Source organism: Malaclemys terrapin, chromosome 14, assembly GCF_027887155.1.
Source record: "Malaclemys terrapin pileata isolate rMalTer1 chromosome 14, rMalTer1.hap1, whole genome shotgun sequence".
Taxonomy (NCBI): Eukaryota; Metazoa; Chordata; order Testudines; family Emydidae; genus Malaclemys; species Malaclemys terrapin.
In genome coordinates, this window is record NC_071518.1 from 8,766,165 (window position 1) to 8,775,861 (window position 9,697).

Genomic DNA, 9,697 nt, shown 5'->3' on the forward strand with positions numbered 1-9,697 from the left:
TGGGCAGGTAACATTTATCTATCTTGATTTCTACTATGTCATTGTATGTAAGAGTTCACCACATAGCAGACAAAATTTTCAGCTTATGGGTGCTGTTCATTTGTTCTATTTATTTTTTGCAGTATTAGGATTGGTCTCCTAAATTACATAGCATTTTTTTTCTGGGTGGCTGAAACTTTTTAATCAGCAGAAAAAGAATGAAGAACAAATAATAATTTGTGAACGGACTTGTTTGTCCATAGGCACCTGTGTAGGTAAGCAGAGAGAAGTATTGGTAGGAAGAACAATGCTTCCCTAACTGTTCTCGCAAACAAACGTATTTTTCACAAATAGTGATTTTTAAGATGTAGAAACATTATCCAACAAAAATATTCACTCAAATTTTGAATGGTTGTTTGCAACACTTGACCAAGCCCCACTCATAAGACATTATCCAGAGATTCTGAAAATGCATATACATTTAGGAAGGTGTCTATGAGGAAACAGATTTCTCTAGATTCTGTCACTTTGGTGTTGTATGAAAAGATTTCTTTAGGTCTCTTTGTTAATGCAGAGTCGCTATGACAATACAACCTTCTTCCAGCTGGCCATTGTACAGGATCCTTTATATATGTACTACTGATATCTCCCATGGCCACTTTAGTGTGACCTGGTGAAAAATGAATGAGATCTAGTGGCCTTTTGGAGGAGGAACTGTGGCTGAGAGAATAACTAGCAAAAATTCATACTCAACATCTAAGTGAACAGAGATTCTAGGTAGCTAACGTAAGCCTGGAAATGTTGGGATGACTCCCCAAAAGTATCTGAACCTTTGTGGTTCCTTTTTCTGTGATCACTCCCCCCCCCCTTTTTTACAACTGTTACCATTCTACTCCCAATTGATCAGAACTCCCAGCAACTTGTTCTACCTTTGGTTCTCAAGGTGAGTTATGTGCCCAGCAGCTGTTGTCGTCTCTCTGCTCAGTTCCAATGCCTGGTCTACATGACAAATCTCTGACATGCAGTACATTCTGGGGCTTCCTCTTTTATGAATGAGATTTCCATTCGGACTGACACCAGGGACCAAGAGATTGGCGCAGTAACTGGGACCTGGAACATTAGCACCATGGGAGGGAAGCCTATGAAGCATCTTAGCCAAACTTTAAAGTAGAGTTGGGGGTCAGGTTGGAGACAGGCTGAATTGTCAGGCTGGATTTTATTTTTTCTTGATTTGGTCACCTATGACCAAACCAAATGGCCTGCAATAAGGAAATGCATGTGTCCAATAGGAAATGGTTGGGACAGACCCTTTGGATAATTTTTTTAGAAAGTTATAATCTGATCTATCACCATTAATCAGTTCCAGAACTACGTAATGAAATGTAACCAAGCAGACGGCACCTATTGGTACTTGACATTTTAAATCTTTAATACGAGGGCCACTGCTTTATACATGGCAATTTTACCTTAAAAAAATAGACTTTAGTGCAGTGAGACTCAGACTGAGGCTTCGGAGCTGCAAGTGGCTCTTTAATGTGTCCCCTGAAGCTCTTTGTAGCACATGATATTAAAACACTGTGATTTAATTATTAACCAATTTAAGTTATTAACCAATCAGGATACTTTTACTATGTAATTAACCAATTGTAGAATACTTGGTCAGTCATTTTGCTGGGAGAATTATATATATACAAATAGTAAATGAAACAATGAATTCATACTAATGTGGCTCTTTTGGGTAATGTTGATCAGTAGTTTGGCTCCTGAATTACAGAGGTCTGAGTATCACTGCTTTAGTACTTAATGTAGTTGTCCAGAGTTCTGTATATATAGGCAATAAAGTCATATCTTCCAAATATTCTTGCTCAGTAGTTTTAGTGTTCAGCTATGTACCAGCTCCTGTTAGGCACAAATCAGTGGTTATTATCTTGAGTGTTTCCATGACCATTTACTATCACCAACTGTCACCAGACTGTGACTTTTATCAATAAGAACAAATTAGGTCTAAAGTATTTTTCTTCTCCTTAAAGTTAAAGTGACTCATTTACACCTGAAAGGTTGCAATATCTATCTATTTCTAGTCCATAAGTGGGTCCTGATTCTCCATTGCCTCGTGCCACTTACATCAGTGCAAAGTGGAAGTAAAGTGTTTCCAAATTAGAGTAGTTGCATTTTATACCCACCTTGCACAGCTGAAAATGATGACACAAGCTGTAAGACAGTGGAGAATGTGTCCTAATGGTATCTCCATGCCAGTACAATAACTTTTCAGATCATACTAATTACTGGCATCATATTATCACAAACAACATGAACTTTTATCAGGGGGTAGCCGTGTTAGTCTGAATGAACTTTTATTATAACAAAAACTTTGCTGAGCTTTTCATAGCTTGTTTTTTAATCAGCCTAATGTTTCTGTCCCTTTCAACCACAAAGATGAACAAGGATTAGACCAGATAAATTCTAAATTCTGTGTCTCCTGAGTTCATTTTTCTGCTTGCTTGCAAATGGAACCACATGAGGAAATGCCAGTTTTCCAGAAGACGTGCTATCTCAATAAAGGATATTTTCCCCCAATCCCAAACTTATGGATATAGTGCAATAAACACTGAAGATTACTTGACTCCATTAATGAAAGGAAAAAGCCGATAAAACATATGGTGAGCCTTTTATTTCCGTTAATCATCAGGCAGGAGGACTGACTGATAAGCAAATGTGTTAAGATTTTCTAATTACAAATTTCACTTGCAAATTACTTCTTTCTTGACGTATCTTCGTTACAGGAACACAGCAGATAAACAATATGGTGCAAAGAACTATATTTTTCAATGGGCTAGATTCTAAGCTGCTGTAAAGAGACCTAGTTCCACTGAAGCAATGTTGTAGAAGGAACAGATAGGTCCTTACTGAAGGGGAGAAACTACTTTTCAAATACGAGTCTCTTCAATAATCAGTAAAAATTAAATGAGAAGCAGAATTCTACTCTGTTTTAGAAGGAAAACACTGGTCCTAGACGGGACTGTTTTAAGGTAGATAGTTTCATGCTGCCTGCGGGATGCCAAAAGATGAAGCATCAGAGTCAGATCCTCAGCTCGTGGAAACCAGCACAGCTTTATTGAAATCAACGCACCATTCCCAGTTTACACCAGTTGAAGAGAAGGCTTTAAGACCCAGATCCTCAAAGGTATTAATGGGAGTTAGGCACCTAAATACCTCTAGGGGTCTGGGCCTAAATGTTCTTCTTTCTGCTGCAGCAATCTCTCTTCCGTCCCTGTCATTCGGCACGCTGCATTAAGCCTATTGTGTTATTCAGAGGTGTAAAACAGAGTATTATAAAGAGAGACAGAAAAAGATTATTCATCCTTTTTACCACCAGCACATAAGAATGGTGGGAAGAGCAATCCACCAGATTGGCTTGACCGTGGCATCTTACCTTTCAACATTTTTGCTGTCATGAACTGCAGGCCCCAGAAATGCACGGAAGTCAAATATAGACCCCTGTATATTTCCATCCTTAACTGCACTCTGCCATTGCAAGCACCTTTCCCCCACAACCTCCTGAAGCATATACTACCCATTCTCTGAAATGGCAATAACTAAAAGGCCATCTGCTAGTAGGGACCCTGGTCCCAGTTTTTGAAAGGCAGGGATCTTAATAGGACATTCAAATCCCATATTAGCTCTATATTGTGGCTGGCCCCGTGTGGGATGCAAGGATGGGCAATGGTGTCCTATGGTGGTAGAAGAACATACAAGAAATCTCCCCTTATCCTTGTACACAAGCCAATTACAACTGAACCATTGTTCTATGCTAGTCCTGATGTTACTCTCTCCAGAGGGAGAGGGGAGAGGCTAGATTAAGGGGGATATATATGGATAGGTAGAAGCGAGAGGTGGGAATGTCAGTACCTGCAGCTGTCCATTAGGAACTGGCTGTGTGCTTGCTATATTCTAATTTGCCTGGGTCAGGAGAGGATATATTTTAATTAGAGCTCCAAGGAGTTGTTGAACAAGCTCCTCTAGGGCCGATCATTTGGAAAAGCTGGCATAATCACAGTTGTTTACTTGCTAGGCGCTGGATAAAAAAGCAGCTCTGAGGGTTGCCAATATTTATTTATGTGATTCTCTCATTTTATTCAGAGAGTGAGAGCAATCAGCAAAGAAAGTCTCCGGAAACAAAACGAGCCCACAGAAGCATTCATTTTTCCTAAGTGATTTCTCTGTTGAATAATCAAGCTTCTACTAGGTTTGGGAGCTTTTTTTTTTTCCAAGAGAGCTTCTTAGCCAAGTGGCTCCTTCCAGGCTCTCACTGGAACGCAGATCACCAAGACTGTCTAAGAGTTTAACAGGAGTTTCCAATTGTACCCACTGCCTGGTCTTTGTAATCAGAGACCTCACAATATTCATTTAGTTAATGAAAACACAAGCCTGTATTTAATTTCAGCAATATTCAAGCATGGATTCTTTTGTGGATGTGTTTTAATTAGTGGTAGGGGATACTGTTCCTAATATATTAAAGGAACTGAATTCATATATCAAGGGAAAAGCAGAGAGAAGAGCTAACCCAGGGCCTGAACCTGCAAACACATGTTTGTGGGATGTCCCACTGAACTGTGTTTGCCTGACTAGAGCCTTCGATGGAATGGGGAGGCAATGTTGCCTAGTGAAGAGAGCACTAGACAACTCAAGAGACTTAGGTTCTATTCCCAGCTGTGCCACTGGTCTTCTGGGTGAGTCAATTCCCCCCCCCCACTGTGCCTCAGTTTCCCCATCTTTTAAAATGGGGATAACGGTACCTCCTTTGTAAAGCACTCAGAGATACAATGCCTAGCACAACAGTACCCTCAGCTCAGTTGGGGTCTCAAGGTTCTACTGCAATGCAAATAATAATACTAAGTGGGAATATCGTGAAGGAAAATACTCTTATGTTATAGCACTGTTTCCTTACAGGGGATTGCAAGGGGAGTTCTTATTCTCGGTAGCATATGAATTACCAGACTGGATCTGACCAAGGTCCATCTGTCTCTGACAGATGCTTCAGGTGTAAGAAATCCTATAGCAGGCAGTGATGCAATATTCTGTCCATGGAATATTTTATTCCAGCCCCATATGAAAGGCACAATTATAATTGACATCTAGGGCTCCTGTTAGGCAAATACAGGTCAATGGGACTAATCCTCTCCTTTTTCTTCCCTTCTCTCTGTATTTCAGTGACACCGAAGCATCTCCGCTACCCCGATAGTGGAGACTCTCCATCAAAATCTCAGGTGGGGAAGCACTTTTGAAACCAGCTTCCCTTAAGCCCCCACTGTATTTCCTGGGCTGCTTAAAAAAGCCTGGTTGCCCTCTTGTAGGTCTTGCTACTGCTGCTTTAGGGCCACCTAGTGCCATGTATGCCACACAGGGAGGGATTATAGAACAGATAACCCCTTCCCTAGAAGAGGGATGTTACTGGCATTAACTGCTGTCTAGGAAAAATGGAATTTAGAGCTTTGATTGGTTCATATTGAATCAAGATAAAATGTAAAGTAAAATAAATGTATTTTCTTTCATTTTTCTGAATAGAATGACCATTACATGGACAACTTGCATGAGGGAGGGTGAGACATGACAACGCTGAATGCTGTGGTGATATAAGGAAACCTGGGGATCCGTCTATGTCTATTTCCATTCTTTGTCTTACGGCAGCCAGTTGTACCCTACAATCATTTAACCTCCAAGCTGTTGCCTTATGACTGAAGTAAGCTAGCAGTCAGTAGGTCTAAATCGGATTCTTTCTTCAAATAAGAGCAAGAGAACTCCCACCATCTGAATATTCTTGTCCGCTCGTATATGACTTGCATTTACATACTTCTGTGCCTCTCAGTTAATATTAGATACAAAGTAAGGACTTGTCGAGCCCCTTTTCAAGGCTGGCTACACTTGCTATTCCTGTACTTGGAAGTTTATTCCCCATACTCACTACTCTTTGCATAAAGACAGCTCCTTTGTGTTCCTCTGATTCCTTCCTCAGCTTCTCTTTGCCCCTTTTGTATTAGAAACATAACACCTTTATACCATCTGTCCTCTGCATCACCTACAGATTTTTTTGTATACTTGTCTCCATAAGTTACCCTTCTAAGCTCCTTTTCTCTGAGCAATCCAGAGCACGCTGCTCACTGTAGTCCAACAATAGCCAGGAGAATGAACCCTCACAACAGTCACATGCCAAACTAACAGGTACTTGTGTAATGTAGAACTTGTATCTAGGATGGATACACTGTTGCTTTCATTCCTAACTACAGACGCCAATCGCCATGTTCTAGACTTAGGCTGCCCCTTCCTTTAAGCTGCTCTGAAGCATGGAGAACCACAAACACATGAAAAGCTGCATTGGGTTGTTTGGCCTGACAGTGGAGACTTTAAAAAGCTGATAGTACATTTCAGTCTGGTTAATCGAAGGGGCAGGAATATAAACAAGTTTAACAGTCCCAGAAGAACCTTAAGGGTTCAGTGTGGGCTCTTCAGCCATAGGGCTGCAATGAAGAGGCAGTTGTACTTCTCCAGCAGAAATTCTCAGGCAAATTTGCCTCCTGGGGCTCTACGGCGCACAGTCACTTTGTCGCAGATGAGGTAGAGCTGTCATTCCCACTCCCTTTGTGCTGTGGTAGGCAGTAGCTTTCCAGAGCCCTCACACTCTCACGTTCAAGGACACGGCTTTTCCAAGTCCCCTAAGCCATGCGCGTGTTGGGGAGCACTCTATGTGCCTGCCCCTCATTCCAGACACAACCAAGCCCTAACTATCCATTATGAAAGTAAAGGTCCTATGGCAGCCCATTACATCACAGCAGCAATTTGATGCTTTTTAAAGATTCTGGGCCCAGTATGTTTCTCCAACATACAGTAAGAATCAATGAAATCCTTATACTAATAAACACTCTAGGAGCAGCTGGTTAGAACCCTTTGGATTAACAGGGAACACCACCTCTAATTTCCCTGTAGCTCGAGCTCAATATGGATAGAAACCTTCTCCTCTTTACGATCTATCATCACTGAGAGCTAAATTTCTTGTGACCCAACCCTCATCCTCACCCCCAGAGCTCTGTGCTTTACAGAAGGCCACAGCCTCTAGAAATTTATAATGGTCTCCAGCTGGCCCTCATCCCCAATTAACAGAGGGATGTTTTTCCCCTAGCCCTTGCCCTGGGTCATTAACCCTTTGTGTGCCCCAGGACACCACTAAAAGAAGCGGGGAGTGAGAGGAAAAAGGCTTATCTGGAGCCCCCTCCAAATACTCAGACTGGAACTCAGTGACATGGTTAAATCCCTTGTCAGAGAAAAACTCTCTCTGCTTCCACACCCTCATGTCACAATGTTACAGGAGGGATCTCCTAACCAGTGTGTTGTAAAATAAGATAAACAGTTCGGAATCACTGTGTTACAGAAATACTGTTCTTGTTTTAGTTTAAAACCCTTTCCACCCAAACTAAAAGGACGATACAGGATTCGATCTATAACTTAAACACAGGTCAGCTCCTTTCATAATCCAGAAGCACTGAACACAGGCACGTCTCATTATGGGATCTAGCCTTATTCCATCATGCTGAAAAGAGCTAGTGCACATATATTCATGGAAAGGAAGATCCAAGCTAATAGATCAAGACTCAGTTGGAGAAAAGGGAAAATACATTACAACTCATTCTTTGTCTTGGAGCAAGTGTTCCAATTAACAATTTTAAAAAACATAATTGTATGTATTTCAGCATATATAATCCAAATATAATGCATAGAAAGGTATACAAATAAGATCCCTGTTAGCATGAAACTTACAAGAGGGTCTGTAGCCTGGCCAAGTAAATTGATGCTTTGTCCCAAGTAGCAGGAGACAGTTGACCATATCCTCAGTCTTCTTCCAGCAAATAAAGCTTTAACAGACCCGGGGGAAAAAATGTCCCAGAAACTAGGTCAGGAGAGAATTCAGACATGCCCTTATATGTAAGATCAAGAGGGCAACAGGAAATGTCAAATATTAATCCACATCATTTTACCTGTGAAGATTTAAATCCTGTATTTTAAAGATTTTTGAAATTCTCAGTGATCTAATTGATTAGTCATTGATTTATAATTAGAAGTTGGTTTTTGATATGCAGTTTGTCTTTGCATTGAATGTTCAGAACCAAGGGTTACTTCAGAAAAAATTAAATCATAGCACATGATCTTGAAAATATATATTCCTGAAGATAATGTTTACTACTGTGTGTAGTCCCATTGGTAAGTGTTTGCAAAATTGGGCCCATAAATAGAACCCGGGGAGTGGGGGGTGGGGGTGGGAAATCACTCGGATCATGCATTCCCAATAACTTTGTAGAAACTCTCTCTACATAAGACCCAGTCCTGCTCTCTTCTCCCATATAAATCTCCCACTGAAATCAATGTAATTTCAGCCTGAGTCAGGAGCATAAGATTTGGCCATTACTTGTTTATATGTACAGCAGCAGCCGTTTACTAGGTGCAACACATACATCAGAACTTAAAGTCCTTGCCCCCAAAAGCTTACATTTTAAATGGAAAGATGGGGGGAAATAGAGTGATTTGGTGTGATCTTGTTGTTGTGTCTTATTTGTTTCATGATGTTTGTTTGGATTTTATTTTTTCAAGCCATCCATTTTAACCCTTCTCTGTAGAAGGATTTATAGGACTTCAGGAAGAAGTAAATTTAAAGGAGAGAAATGAGACATAGTGGACCACGCTACAGAGGATAGTTAAAGGTATAAAGGGCTGCATGGAAGGAAGTCCTAGGTAGAAGAGCAAGTTCATTCCCATAAATGTTTTCCTATGAGGTGGGTGAGGGAGAGGTGGGACACTGAGCATGCTCATCTCCTGGACTGATCCCACTACTGCAGTGCTGGTGTCCGGATCCCTTTCACTGTTAACTTATTCCACTGCTTCAGGCAGCAAAAGGATAAGAGACAGGGTAATCCATCAGTGTTTATTTGGAGAGGCAAGAGCACGTCAGGGATGCAGCTCAGAGCTGGGCTCTCTGCTCTGTCTGGGGAGTGCTCGGCCGTGCAGAGGTGGCCCGGCTCGGGGAACAGGGCAGGGAGGGATGCCGGGTAGCCAGTCAGCGTCCCAGCTCCAGTGCTTATATTTGTGCCAGGGCTGTTTGTGGCAGTTCATAGCCCTGGCACCCCTGTGCTTGCTGCCTCAGTTATGAAAGTAAAAAAAAAAAATTTGTTTGAGCCTCGGCACCTAATTGCTTGAGCCTTGGCACCTCTTTCATTACAGATTAAGCACTGCCCAGCTTCCACAGCGTGGAGAGCCAGGGGCCAAGTGAGCCAGGCGGCTCCTGCCAGCTTCCGATCTGCTGGGTCCTGGCAAGAGGCGGATCCTGGCAAGAGCGCGCCCCACAGTTTGAAAACCTCTGTGCTAAATGGAAGACAGAAGTCGGAGAGGGGGGGGACACAGGACCCTGCATGACCCCCCCGGTGTCTCTTCTGGGGCTGCAAATATGCTTGCTTGCCTCGGGTACAGCTCTGAATGAGGGCTACATGAATTAGTGCTATTTAATGAGTTGAGCGCACCTATGTAAAGGCTGTAGTTCATTGGACAAATGAGCCATTGCTGGCGCTATTTGGCGGTTAAAATCTTGCAAGGACAGCCCAAAGAACTTTGGCACAATCAAGTTGAAATCAAAACCTTACATTTGGTTTAGGGTGAGATCCGAATGGCAATGGTGGCC